Source organism: Coptis chinensis, chromosome 3 (genome assembly GCF_015680905.1).
Source record: "Coptis chinensis isolate HL-2020 chromosome 3, ASM1568090v1, whole genome shotgun sequence".
Classification (NCBI taxonomy): Eukaryota; Viridiplantae; Streptophyta; class Magnoliopsida; order Ranunculales; family Ranunculaceae; genus Coptis; species Coptis chinensis.
In genome coordinates, this window is record NC_141458.1 from 8,723,895 (window position 1) to 8,739,124 (window position 15,230).

Below are 15,230 nucleotides of genomic sequence, written 5' to 3' on the forward strand. Positions count from 1 at the left end.
TGATAGTGTTATCCGAAATTTGTCGATTCTTAACAAAAGCTGATTGAAAAGGGGAGATAAGAATGGGCACTAAAGGTTTAAGTCTATTAGCTAGGATTTTAGATATAATCCTATAAATAATATTACATAAACTAATCGGTCAAAAATTCTTAACTTGGTTAGGATGAGGAACTTTAGGGATATATTAAAGAAATATTAGTATGATTAAAGAGAGTTGTTTTCAAAAAAATCAGATATGACTTTAAATAAATCATATTTTAGAAAAGGACAATTATCTTGGTAGAATAATGGGGTAAACCCATTAGGTCCAGGAGCCTTACAAGGCTCCATGGCAAAAAGTGCATCATGAATCTCATCAAGGGTGACAGATCTAGTAAGGGTATCATTATCAGTATCACTAACAACAGGAGATATGTAAGGAATAGCAGCAGGTATAGTAGGGGTACTAGTAGTAAACAAAGAACTATAAAAATCAACAATATGATTACCAATGTCATGTCTAGAGTAAAACCAGTCATCACAATCATTTTTCAAACAAAGAATTTTATTTTGATGTCTTCTGATATTAGCGGTTTTATGAAAAAATTTGGTGTTATTATCACCTAAGGATAATTTTAAAAAACGAGACTTGTCTCTCTAGAAAGCCTATTGACGTAAGTCAATATCATGTATTTTTCCTTTGATTTCATTTTCCAGAGCAATAAGGTCATAAGAAGGATTAGCAATTTGTATTTTACTGAGAGTTTGAAGAAGCTCTTGAACTTCAAAATCAAGTTTTCGAAAATGGTTTTTGTTCCAAAAACAGAGACCTTTTTGCACTGCAAACATGTTTGTGAGAAAGGAGGAAACGTTGGAGTCATCCTTATTCCAGTTCAATTCAACAACATCCTTATAAGTGGCGTCAAAAATCCAAGATGATTGGAAGAAAAAGGGTTTTTTTGTTTTTTGTTTTTTTTTTTTTTTTTTGAGTGGGATTTAAATCAAGGTAAATGAGACTATGATCAAAGTGGATAATAAGTAGAGTAAAAAGAGTTGCATTGGGGTAGTTAGTGAGCGCAGAAGGGCTTATGAGAGCCTTATCCAGATGTTCCTTTGTGAGAGTAAAAAGCTTTTGGTTATTAGTCCACATATAGGTAACACCAGCAAAACCTATATCGTTTAAATCGGCAGCATTGATCAAAGAAGAAAGCTCCTTTGAAGATTTTCTATGTTGGAAGGGTTTTCCAAACTTCTCCCAAGTAATCACCTATGATGATCAAGTCTTCATTAACCATGTGTGCACATTGTCTTTTGAGATGGTTCCAGAAAAACCACCTATCTTTAGGTTGAGTGGGTGCATAAATAAAGGAGAATAGCAAATGGTTTTGCCTATTTTCAAAAGAGATTTATGCATGGATGATGTTTTGAGAGGAAAAAATGATTTGCATGTTAATATTAGAGGTTCATAAAAGCCATATTCCACCACTAAGCCCATTAGCAGGAAGTAAAAAAAATTTGTTAAAAGGAAGACTAGAAGTTCGGATCCTACTTGCATGCAAGTTCGCTTTGGTTTCCATGACAAAACATATGTCAAATTTGTGAATTTTCTCTTGCTTAAATAGTTTATAGTATAGGGTTTTTACTACCACGACAGTTCCACGAACAGATTTTTAATGATGGTAGGGGGGCATGGATTCAAATACAACACATTTGAAGGGGAGATGTAGCTAGAAGGTATGTCAACGGGCACAATATAGGAATGAGACGGCACAATATGTAAAAGAGTCATTGCAACGGCTGAACTTGGTTCCATGCACTGCACAGTATAGAGTCCCATTTAGCTTTTGCATCAGAAAACTGTGCAGCAACATAGGAATTACTTTAACATGGCTAGTTAAGGGAAAATGTGATGGAGGGGAAAGAAATGGGATCCTAGACGATACTACCAACGAAGACAATTTTCTTTCATTTAATTTTTAATTCTATAATTAACTAACGAATCGGATATCCCAAGTGCATAAAAAACTAAGACATGGACCTTGAATTCCATGGTACTCGATCTCGACAGCAACTATAACTTGCATTAAGAACCCAAAAACAAACTTAAGGTCAAATAAGTGCACCGGAATGCAACTATTGCAACAACAACACAAATAAAAACACAACTATTGCAGTGCTTAGAAACATTTCCTTCCAGGAATGATCCCCCACCTAGAAAGGGGAGACCCATCAACATAGAGAAGGTATACAAATAAAAAATTTGGTAGAGTAAAAAGACGGGTAGAGAAGCCAAGGGAGAGAACCTTCAAAACCAGAGATAAGAAAGTTGAATTTTAGGTATGAATTGCAGTCTACACGTTAAACATCATATGATTATCTGAGTTTGCATAGCATGAAGACATGTTGGTGCAATGGACATGTTACTAAGAAGATAAAATGTAGTATGTGCCCATCAAAATGTTAAGACCACGGGTGAAATAATCGTAGAAGATAGACTTCATACGATCAATTTACTCCAAGACACCCTTGAAAATTGCTTTCAGATAAAATCTATGTCAAAACCTGTTGTGTTTTGTAACTACTCATTCATCCAAGAAAATATAAGACAAATCTGTTGGGTTCAGTAGTAAGGGAAGAGATCCAAACAAACTTCCTGCCAAAAGGAACCCAGACCTTCGGTTGAAGCTAGCTAAGTGTGTTGCACCAAAATATGCAAGCAGTGTATGCTAAATTGTTAGTGATTCCAGAGTCCAACATAATTCTTCTATTCTATGTGATTGGGAGTGACAATACGATCCAAATGGTGTTGGTGATCCCATTAGCTTAGTGGTCCGAACTTGCTAATATTTTATTGTAATATATGCATTTGATTAGAATTTGCCAATAACAACTTGCAATAATTGACAACGGAAGAATCTCACCATTGTAATCCAGAAAGTGCAATTTAGTGTGCATTGCAATTGAAGACTAAATATTGGTAAAGAAAAGTCTAAATATGGCAAGCAACTCGTTACTAAAGAGCAAAGAATGAAAAAATATCAACTCATTAATTTGTGGTTCTACTTACAATCAGCTCTTTGTTAAGAAAGGCGATAATGCGAATTCGAATAATCTCATGAATCAGTCCAGAAACTCATACCTATAAAATTTGCTTCTTTGCCATCAATGTCCATATTCAAACAAAAATGAAAGAGCATATACGGTGCAACTCGAATGGGAGAAAGAGATACTTCACATGCCAAATAGAACTAATGGAAGGAAACCAAAATATGGAGAAGAAGAGTCGCAGTTGGTGTTTGATATTTGATGTGAGCTATAGGCGCTAGGAAATTTGCTACAATAGAAATGATTACAGCTGCTTTGGAAGAAAGTAAATGTGTTAGATTCACCAAACTATGTATACAAATTGATATTAAAACCTAGAGAATGAAATTGGGAAACATTATTAGATTAGACACCCACTTCTAGATAAATTTAAGTGTTTAAGAGAACAACATGTTTAGCCTGAATGCAAAGCACCCACCGTAACAACTAAACAATATTAATTAATATTACAAAAACAAAAACAAAACCTGAAATCGAATGGGTTCTATGCAAAGTTTAGTTTTTTAAAATTTTGTAATGAAGAAGCAGTAGTCAAGAAAGTACTAATGAAGTTAAAATGGCACGTAGTCACATACTTTTCTAGATGAGTATAGACAGAGGTGACATGCCACTTGATCTTTCCCTACTCAATCAATCTATGGCAAAAGAACGCAACACCGAGTAATTTGCAGAAAAAAAAATAGCAACCAACCTTTTTAATTATACACATACAACAAAAAAAAAAAAAAAAACTTACTTGAGACTCTTTGGTAACGATTCGAAGAGAAAGACAGAGTGAGAGGAAGAGACATTTTGGCAAAAAAAAACAATTGTATATGGAAGTTGGTGGGTTGGGAGAGAGAAGAAATGAGAACCAAAGGTTTTCGAAAGTTTCACCATAAAAGAGTCCCTTCATTTCTAATCGAAGTGGCGCATTGCGGACCCTCGATTTATACCTCCTGAAATCAATCGAATCCCAGCCGCAAGTTAGGAAACTGAACTTTTTTGTTAAGTTGATAATCATGAGTTTGGTTATGTAGCAATTTCTCATTTGAAAATGCCAAATATCATAAGACACTCCTGACCAATGTTGCATAGACGTGGACGTAGACACAGATGTGGTGACTCAGCAATATTTAAAAAAAATAGGACCCGAACTCAATTTGGACGCAGGAATTAAATAATATATGTGATTTTTTTTTAGATAATTGAATATTTTTTTAACTAATTTATATGTGTCATTAGTTTATAAGCATTTCCTAACCTAGCATCTTTACAACTCGTCAGCTTGTTTTGCTAATTTCATATATATATTTCTAACTTTTCCTCTTAAAATAAATCTTAAAATAAAGTTTTGAGTACTCAAAAAAGTCAAAAGTTTGCTTTTGTATTAAAAAAAGAAAAAAGCTTAAGTGGGTGTTTGGTTCTCATTTTTTCAAAAAAGTATTTTTTCTTAAAAAACACTTTTATGAAAAAGTATTTATTCTAAAAACAGCTTTTCAATAAAACACGTGTTTGGTTGTGACTTTTCTTAAAGTTTTATTTTATCAAATCAGATTTCACACTATGTTTACCGATATATTTTTTAAGATATCAAGATAAATCACTAAAGTCTAAAAAAAGTTCATTTTTGCCTTTTTAAAAGTGTTTTTGTATTAAAAAATAGTTTTTTAACTTAAAAACAAGTTTTACCTTAATTAAAAAACAAGTTTTGGGACCAAAAAGTGTTTTTGGATGAAAAACTATTTTTTTTTTAAATAGAAACCAAAAATTTATTTTTTCAAAAAATGTTTTTTCAAATAAAACTTTTTTAGAATAAATAAATAGGAAGATAGGAAACAGTGGAACGGTGATTCCATCAAGTAATAGTGTTTCCTACTTCTTTTTCCATCTTTGCAGCTCGATCTCGTAAATATCTTTTTCAAATATGTGTTTTAATTACTCTTCCCCATTTCTCCTTCTTCTTCTTTCTTAAATCAAATATTTTTGCAGGTTGAATGAATTAAATGTGGGAGAGAGAAAATTTAATGGAAATGTTTCATTCCAACATCAATAGATCATCTCCTTCCCATCGAATCTCTAATCATTACAACCAACAATGCATCTCCGTCTTCATCTATTTCTCGTTCATTAGTTTCGTCAAAAAATTTGATTCCCTACTCCCGTTTTTTTACCAGCGTCCTGACCTTGGTTGACTGAGTCCATTCCGCGTCTTGACCCGCGTTCATTGCAATTGACCGCGTTTTGACTCTGTTGACCACGTCCTGACAAAAAAAGAAAAATTATTATTAATAAAACCTGCAGGGTCGCATGGAAGGGCTTTATTCCGTTATTATGAGTTGACAACATTCATCTTTATATATATATAATAGCAGTCCATTTTGCTGCGCTCTGAGGGTGTCCACGTAGGCTAATTTTAAGTACCCTATTTACTCAACGAAAAATTAGGAGAAACCCGCGATTTAAACTCCCAAAATGATCAAACCTAAACCTTAAAAACCCCACGAAAAGCTCTCCACACTTCTTTATCCGCTGATTGGAGAGATAGGTCCGGTTGCCTTCTCATGCCTTAAATTTACCAATCTCTTCGAGGACTACTCGCGGGAAGTACTACTTTTCACCCTCCCCTACCACATCGACAACTCGACGCCTTTTTGGTCGAGACTCACCTTCTTCGCCCTTCCTTCCGCCTCCTCATATTCGGATCCAAAAAAAAAAAAATGGTTTTCAAAAATGGGTGATCAAAAGATCGAATCACAAATAGAGAAAAAATTGCATAGATGCGCCTAAAAACCCTAATGATCGTTCAAAAAAAAGCAAACAACCCTTGAGATTCTCTGTTTCCACCTTTTTTTCTCATCACCCCACCATTCATTCTTCTAAACTCCCTCACATTCTTTCACAATCTAGCCTTTCTTCAACTCCACCCCTCAAAAGTTTAAACACCATTCAAAAACTGTCTACTACTTATGATACTACACCTTCACAATCTTCTTCAACTTGAACTGGGAAAATTTCTACCCACCTTCACCACCGATTCTCGACTCGCTTGGCGAACTGTTTTCGATTTACTTGAAACGGGGCATGCTCAAATTTTATCGAAGTTTTGGACGGTTAAAGAGTAAGATAATCTTAGTTTAAATTTTTAATTAGTCCAAATTTTTAGTTAATTTTTATTTGTTATTTTGGTTTGGGCAGAAACTATTTATCATTCAAGTAGTGTGTTGAGTAATTTGAGTTCAAGTTGGACATGAAAACCACCATTGGCAATTAAGTATTGGCTCGACGCAGCGTCGATTGATGAATTGGGAGGGTTAAAGAGTCATTGTTCAACACTGGAAAGGCTTTTAGCTTGGGAGAAGAAGCTTTATGAGGAAGTGAAGGTTAGATTTCAAAGAAAAATAGGAACAGTGTCAAGTCATTCTTACTTAAACAAAAAAATCATGGCATCCTCTATCTTACCCAAATGTCGATTCTGAAAGAGGTGAAGCTAGAAATGAGGAATTGAAAAAAGTGAAGCAAGCAATGCGACCTACAAATGTTGAGCAAGAAGCAAGGGCATCTTTGTGTGGATGTGCGTTCAGTGGTGGTGGCGGTGGAAATCAAAAGAGTAGTGGTTCTAAGGATGGTGGAGATAAAGATTCATCTTAAGGGCTTAAATTGGAGAATGGAATTTCCAATGGGCATGAAAGCAGAGTTGAATATCATGTGAATTGTGAATCAAAAAAAAAAAGGAAATGGGAGTTTCAAGGCTGGGGTGTTTGATGTAAATAAGCTTGAGAAACTAAGAACCAAAGGTGGAAAGAAAAACCGTCATTGTTGTTAACAAGGCTCCAAAGGTGGAACCAAAGAAAAAAATAACAAAGAAAAACAAAGTTTGGGATGATAAACCATCAGAGTATCAGACCCTAAACTTGACTTTACTGACCCTGTAGAAGAGAGAGGGGAACAAAATATTGAAGTTGTGGCAGCGAATCCTGGCGAAAGTATGATGGACGAGAAGAAATTTCTAGAGTTTCTACATATTCAAGCCTTCTAAAAATATGAAAGTGTGTGATTTAGATTAGGAATCACACTGTATGTTTGGTAAAGAGCTTGAAGCAATTGAAGAGCTCGGCCTATACTGTGGAGAGGAGAAAGCCTCTTCGATAGGGCGATATACCTATTTAACCGCTTCTGCTACCTCATTCATGTCCTTCCTGCTACTGCCCAATCAGTGGGAAGATTTGCATCTTCTCACCATGATGGAGGCTCCATCACAGGTGCGTCTTCTTCTTCTTCTGTCAAGATCTATTTTATTTTATTTTATTTTGTGTATTCTGTCATCTAGAGCTATACATCTTGAAAAAGCTGTTGAAGTTCCTTCAATTGATTATAGGTACGATTTATTTGTTTATTTAATTTTTTAAATTGTTAATTTTCCTTCGAGTGCGGACAAAGGTCTGTAAATTACAATTTCGAGCAAGTCTGTTCTTATTTAATTGAGAATTCTTATTCAAATTTCAGATATAATATTTTCACTTAGCTCTTGCCTCAAATAATTAAAATTGGTATTACGAAAAAAAAGTGGATAAAAAACAAGGAAGTTTAACTTGACTCCACAAAACCCATCTTTCTTCTTCACGTAGAAAACCCAAATGACAGAGGTTTGCACGACTAACTCTAAAACCGGTCCTTTCCTCACAACCTCTCTCTATCTCAAATCTCACCGTGGTGTTGTTCTCTAATCATCAAATTGAGATGGTCGCAAGTGCATACTCTTTATTCCTTAACACGTACACAGTAATCCAATCATCAAATTTAAAGGTACAATTTTTTTTCAAAATTTCTATAGTTTTACTTGACGAGGTTTATGCTATTAATTAGTTGATTGCTTGATTTTTACGAGGAAAGAATTGAAACTAATGAAGTTTTAAACATTACACACTTAGTTGATTGCCCACCCAAAAAAGAGGTCCCTTCATTTATGCATGTTATTTGTAGTTGGTGCAGTATCAGTTGATTGTTTGATTTTACGAGAAAAGAAAACGATGATTAGACCGATGCTTTAGAGTCCAACGAAATATGTAGTGCAACATTAGGGGAAGCGATGCTTTGAAAAGAACTGTGGGGAAATAAGGTTTAAAAGTGATCACCTTTGAATCTTTGATATTGTAGGTCCATCGTTCGTTAAATGGGAAAACTTGGGGAGATGTTACCCATATAAGAAGAGCTTGGTTGAAGTGGAGGTGTAATTCGGGCATGTATGTCATTGGTGCAGAATGTTGGGCAACGAAGAAACAAACTATTTCATATATTTTAATGGAAGTGTGCTCTGTGCCTTAGGAACCCAATGGGCTAATCAATGTTGTCCTTTGCTTCTCTGGAACTTAGCTCTTCCTAATGGAGTTATGAGATTTAAAATCAGTCTCCTCTTCCCGCTATTAATATGGTAAGTTTTTTTCTAACTGTTGAATCAGATTCATGTTTTTCAACTCTATCAAATCAAAACTGATCAACCTTTGACGGTAATGATATGTGTGTCTCAATAACTAAGCACTGCTTAAAGACATATTGTTGTAGATCGAGCTAGAATTTCTTATATTTACGTTCAAACTTATTGAGCCAGATGTTCTTTTGAGAAATAGTTCTAAATTGAAAATAGTGTTGCTTTGTCTACTCTTCTTTAGTCCTCTTAGGTACTTCTTTATTAATTTGAAAATTGTTAATTATTGGCATAGTCAAGCTTCAGATAGAACTTTTAATCGGAAATTTTCTATACTACTAAAACTCTCTGTTCGGCCTAATGGAGGATACAATCTACCTCGAATCTGATCTACATGAATTTTCTTACAGTTTAGGAAATTTTGTTGTTTATTATTTTTCCTAAGGTTACAAGATAGACCCAATAGCAACTGCTAACTTCTCTTCTTATTCTATTTTCTTTCTAATATAGGTCGTTATTCTCGGCCGAGCCAAACCATATTCAAGAAGTTTGTATTGATATCAACATATTCAACATGTCTTTATTGTCTTTTTATCTCTTCATGGTTGATAAGCTTTTTTACATGAAATGTCTTCTTATCAGCTTGAATTGTTAGTGGTGATCATGTATGGCTCAGGGTAAGGCTCTTTACCCACTCTCTTTCAGTTTTTCTTCTTGAAATTGGTTATAGGCAGGGGCAATTTAGTGTGATCAGAAATGTTCCTAATTTTAGTAATTTCAGATAAGTAGGACTCAATCCATCTTTCATATTTTTGTGTTGTGTTGTCATAACCCTGTGCAATATCAATAAAAAGCATTGTGCACTATTGCGCTTCTTGCGCATAGATGTCTAATGCATGTTTGAAGTGTTAAACCTGTCAAATATTTTTCTCTTAATTAATCTGCTCAACGGTTCAATACGTGGTTGATTCTTGCCATAGTTATCATTGCCAAGACAGTCATGTTTCTTACGTTGTTCAATGATAGTTATCCAGCCATGTTAGTTTGAAAGAGAATTAATATACATCTACTCATGTGCCAACTCAGTTAAAAAATTATGAAAACTTCCCTAAAATGATAGGCAATGATCTTCGATTCAGATTTTTCAATGATGGCAACATTACTAGCTATTAGTGCGAAATAACTACAATGACTAATTACAAATTGACTTATTATACTCCTCAATATACACCCAAAGATACTGATACCCTGGCAGCATTCCGAGTAACGCCTCAACCTGGAGTTCCATTGGAAGAAGTGGGGGCTGCTGTAGCTGCCGAATCTTCTACAGGTACATGGACAACTATGTGGACCGATGGACTTACCAGCCTTGATCGTTACAAAGGACGATGCTACGACATCGAGCCCATTGCTGGAATATACTGCAGACTTTATCATGGGAGTGTTTCACCAATCCATAAAAAGAAAAAATATTTGTAGATAAGAAAAATGATTATTATCAGTAATATCCCATCCTTACATTAGGAAACTCTGCATGATATCTTCTTTAGTAAATTGCAGGTTGCAGATATTGGTTCATTGGAGGTTTCACCAGTTAATGGGATATACTGACTGAAGAATGCAAACTGGAAGTCTGAGAATGTGATATGTAGTTCGTGTTTTAAGTAACCAAGTCGAAGTAACCAACTCAGGTGCTCACTACCTACCCCCAGTAAGTTTCATGTATGTGTTATAAACATTTATTCTCACCACATTTTCAACCCTGGAGCTGCTCATCTATTTGTCATTGTATGTATGTATTGTAGGCCAAAAGTTTTTGATAATGCAAACAACAACGTGAGAATGATGTGATCTTGACCTAAAGTGGCAACTGACAACTCAGTAAGTGCTTGAATCAATTGTTATGACATGCTTATAAAGCCGCAAATGATCACCAGGTGAGCTATGAGAGTAATGTTATCTTGAACGGAGATAAGAAAAAAGTGTGACTGGACTCATTTTGGATAAGTGTGTAGCATTAATGATTAATCACTGCAAACGCGTATCTCTTTAGGCCATTCAACTATTAACACTTTGAATGGTGATTTTTAAAATTTTTTTTCCAGGTGAGAAATCCGAGTAGTGTTTTTTACCAAGTTCAGACTGAAGCGAAAAGAAGGATAAATTCAAAAGCAAACTCAGGATCGAAGACACAATGAAATGATAGCAATGGAGGAATGCAAAGGATTTTTAGAGCCATTAAAACATAATATCAACACTATAATAAGTTGCAGCAACTATTTTAGGAACATTTACTTGCTCAGCAATCGAACATAGGTAAGTTACTCAGTGAGTCATAATTATTTATGAACATTCTTTCCAACTATTTATTTATTTTACTTAACTGCTCAAAGCTTCTCTTGCAAGGAGTAGGATCATTATGACCAAGAAAACCTCTACAAGCTTCTGCAATTCCTAGACTCATTGGACAATTATGGATTTTTGTTCTCGACATTTTGTTAGGTAACAAACTTTCCATCGTTATCTTTATTGTGCGTATGTGTGTTATTGTTGTGATTGCTTAGATAACAAAATCATTGATTTGGGTACAATTTTGGATGTGAGATTGATTCTTCTTTACTTTTGAATAAGAAAACTTTTTGACTGCCCATATGGTCGTACCTATGCAGCCAAAGGTGCAAGTATACCTAGGTGTTGCTCTGTCGGGTCTCAGTCTAGGCACTAGCAACCATAGTTGCCCTTAGGCTGTGAGGTGATAGGGGTGAGCCTAGAGGCTAAGCGGTCCTAGAAATTTTTTGACTGCATGTCCCATTTCTTAGTTATATCTAAGTGAGATATTTATCATTGGCTTTGCATTAATATTTTTTGTTGATTTTTTTCTAATTCGTCATTGATCCTCCGAAGCGTAGTGGAAATTCATAATATTTAAGTTCCCTGTTATTATTCTTTGCTATAAGAAGGTAACGATGTTTATGATTTCAATATAGTTGTCTTTGATGTTTGGTTTAAGGTATTTCATGATTTATTTACAAATATGAAAGAGGATTGAACTGTGTTGTGAAACTGGGTCATTTATATCGAGATATTGGGGTTTGGAGCTAGCTCCAATTACTCTCAGGGCTTTCCATGGGACCATTGGGTCTATAAATGACTATGACTATGTATACCTTCTTTTATAGATGTGTCCTGACATGCATTTGTGTATGTGTACTTTATTAAATTTCATATACTTCATTCCCCACATTCTGTGAAGCCTCTGCTCATTGGGCTATTACATCAAGGTTTAAATGTGCTTCTTAGAAAACCGAATTTCATATATTTTTGAATAATTGTTATAGCTTAGATAATGGTGTTTGCTATCACACCTATTACCTTTTTTTTGCATCCATTTCCCCCTTTTTGTTATTTGCATCCTTTTTCCCCTTTTTGTTGTAGGGTTTTGTTTTGTTTTTTGGAATATATATATGGGGTTCTTTGCCATGGCGTGGATTAAGATCAGTTGATTGGAAGCATCAACATCATAATTTCACTTTTGCACGTGCTCATTGGGCTATATAAAACACCATTTTGATCCTGTGTTTGAGCTTACATTGCTCATTGGGGCAAATTAAAGAGGATTTTATGATTAAGAAACTTCACTTGGGCCATTTGGCAACAAGTTTTGGGCTAAAAAAACAACCATCTTTGGTTGGGGGATAGTTTCAAACACAATTCAAGAAGAGAAAGGAGCATAAGCAGCGAGGACTGACGAAAAGACAAACTACTTCGAACTTTTATCAATCTTCACACTTTCGCACCTTCAAGGTAAATAAATTATTACATCTCTCATCCCCACTTATACTTTATTAAAAAAGCACTTCCTTAATTGGTAAAAAGATTATGAATTATCAGTACATAAATTATTAGTTGAAGTTAAAGAATTGTGAAGTTGTTTCAAATTCTTCCGACAATACTTAAGTTTCACAATACTCAAAGTTTGTGAGACATTCTGAATATTGAGTATTGGCTCATGTTTTGTATGTTTCACATCATCTGTAATTTTGATATTTATATGGTTTATGATAGTTGGTTGCTAAATATTAATATTTGTTGGTAATTTTGGTACTGTGTACAACCGTTACACGTACACAACATGTAATTCTTTTTTACCACTATTTACTAAGCATATGGTTTTGTCTTGCAGCTATTCCGCTCTACGATAGTGGCGTTGTGAATGGATGATGGATTCAACACGGAAACAACGACATTCACAAAGGAGGTAAGAATCTACTTGACTCATTTGATACCAATATATTATTAATTGGAATATACCTTCTAATAACTCGCATATGCATTACTACTTGGTGGCCTTCTAAAATTACCCTTTGTGCATTGATTTAGTACTATAACCGTTGAAACAAAATATAAGGAAGTTCTCTAGCTCAAATCCGACTTACCTCATACTCCGGACAGTCTTATTGTTATATACATTAATAAAGGTAAACAAAATGGGTATTTTTTTGTATGATTTAGGCATCGCTTGACAACATCATTTGACATCATTATGTATGCTTTAATTACATAATTTGCTTTTAGATCGGGAAGTATTACTTTTTTTCTTCTTTTACATGACCTTTATCTTCTCATGCGAGTAATAGTTAAGTTAGATGTTGAAAGATTAGGCTGGAAAAACAAATTGAGGGTTGACAACACCTAGGGCCTTTGTTTCTCGACGATGTTTGAACTTGACATCTGACTGAGGAGGTCTGAAAGACGTTCCGCACTAAATATTGTCTAAACATAGTGACACCAATACTTGCATTTATAGTTTGTTTTGTTTGTCTCTTTGTGGTTTGTTGCAGGTTTAATTCGTTACGTTAGTCAATGATAAAGCATGACCATTTACGATAAACAAATGGTCATTGGCTGTAATTATTTGAAGCTAGCTAGCATTATGGAGAAATCTGACAAATCAGATTGCCTCACTGATCCTTTGTATATTCACCACAAACAAATGTATTCTTGATGAGTTGTTGCTTTTCATGTTTGATGTTGTATTTGGGGAATGGTTTTCTTCTTTACTCTCTTGATTTGATATGGTTAAGTTTATATAAAAAATATTAGAAAAATCCCTGCTTTGTGGAATCTCTTTGAAAAACTCAATTGCAATTTGCATTTCTCAATATTTGGATTTGAATAGTAATTTAAATGAGCGCTATTTGAGTCATCTGCTAAGAGTATATGGCATGATATTTGCAGGGGAACACATACACCTATATAGATGTGGTGGACAAAAACACGAAGAAAGGAGAGGTGAGGATAGTGATTGAGTTTAACTTTCAAGCTGAGTTTGAAATGGCAAGATCAAGCAAAGAATATAATCAATTAGTCGACAGGCTTCTTGAAGTTTTTTGTTGGAAATGTTGAAAGCAGGTTAGGTACCTTAGAAGATCATTTGCTCTACTACAAAAACATGCATGAAGGAAAAGAAGGGGTCCATGAAGGAAACATAAGTACATGCAAGCCACGTGGTTTGGTACATGTAACTTCAGTTTTCGGGAGAGGCTGCACCCTGATGTTCAATATATCTTTGTCCCAGTCCCCTTGGTCTTCAACACTTACTTCCACTTTCCAAATCATCAAAGTGCTTTCTTACTACATACTGTCATTATTGATTTGTTTGGTGCACTTCCAATCCTCACTTACATATCCTTGCTATTGCGTTGTTAATCACATATCATCGCTATTGCGTTGTTAGCAAAATTAATGATTGAACCTCTAAACAAAAAAAGCAAGAAATTTATCTAAGACTTCACACTAATTAATCCAAGACGATGGAAATTATAGATGATTTTTTAGAATTGATATATATATATATATACTCATCTGCAATAAAAGAAAAACAAATTACATGAACCTGCAAAAGACACCCAACCCGCCTATTCTAAATATTAAAAATATGTAGATATGTAGTATTTCACGATTATATATATTTATACAATCTTTTAGCCGTTGTTCACCCACCCCAATATTGATCACCCTAAATGAGCAATGGTCACTTGGGAGTTTGAGTTACGTTGAGTATATAACTATGGGTATCCCATCCCATGTTTGGAGAGAACCTTTAAGGAGTTCCATATGATAAAAATCTAAAATCTTGAATATTTTAATTCTTTGAATTTTGAGCTAGGGTTAGGCGTACCTTTACATGTATTAATATAAGAATCTTTGGTACACTTACCATGCACTAACACTAGAATATGTGTCTATGCTTTTGTGTGTGCACTAGGTTTCATTCCTGTATAGCATCAGCATGTATGGGACAGTGTTTATTTTGTTAGAAATGTGGGTATGAATATAAACAGACTTATGTTTTCTCGCCTCTTTTTCCCACATGGCTTTACGTGTTCTCGAATACTGGTGAGATAATTATATAAGTTTTGAAATGTTAAGATAGTGTATATTTATGAAGAGCTATTTGAGATTTTTAAGGTTGGGTGTTTTAGTTTTTGCTCTGTTGGTTCTAATTATTGGGTATATAGCTATTTTGGGATTGTCGGGATATGTGATCAATAATATCGCGTTCGTTTTCACAGTAGTTTGCTTTTACATGTATATTATTTGTTTTCTCATGGAGTTATTTAGGGGGAAATGGAATAATGGAATGCAGCACATAATTGAATGAGAAGTAGTAGAATAGGAAAAGCCATATACTATTTTATGTCGTCGTGTTAAGTTTTATGAAAGTGTACTGTTGGCAAGT

At 34.6% G+C, this 15,230-nt stretch overlaps 1 long non-coding RNA gene across 5 annotated transcripts; it reads left to right on the forward strand.

Moving 5' to 3' along the window:
- The first annotated feature begins 5,514 nt into the window (after positions 1 to 5,514).
- LOC147507748 (uncharacterized) lies at positions 5,515 to 14,230 on the forward strand. Of its 5 annotated transcripts, XR_015217768.1 has the most exons (10): positions 5,515 to 6,184; positions 6,262 to 7,325; positions 8,221 to 8,494; positions 9,744 to 10,199; positions 10,294 to 10,369; positions 10,594 to 10,804; positions 10,895 to 10,990; positions 11,924 to 12,292; positions 12,672 to 12,746; positions 13,727 to 14,230. It is a non-coding gene; the product is annotated as an uncharacterized LOC147507748 (long non-coding RNA). The 5 variants fall into 5 exon arrangements; XR_015217769.1 differs by having other exon boundaries at positions 6,127 to 7,325; positions 10,882 to 10,990; XR_015217767.1 differs by having other exon boundaries at positions 6,127 to 7,325; positions 10,901 to 10,990.
- Positions 14,231 to 15,230: the final 1,000 nt, after the last annotated feature.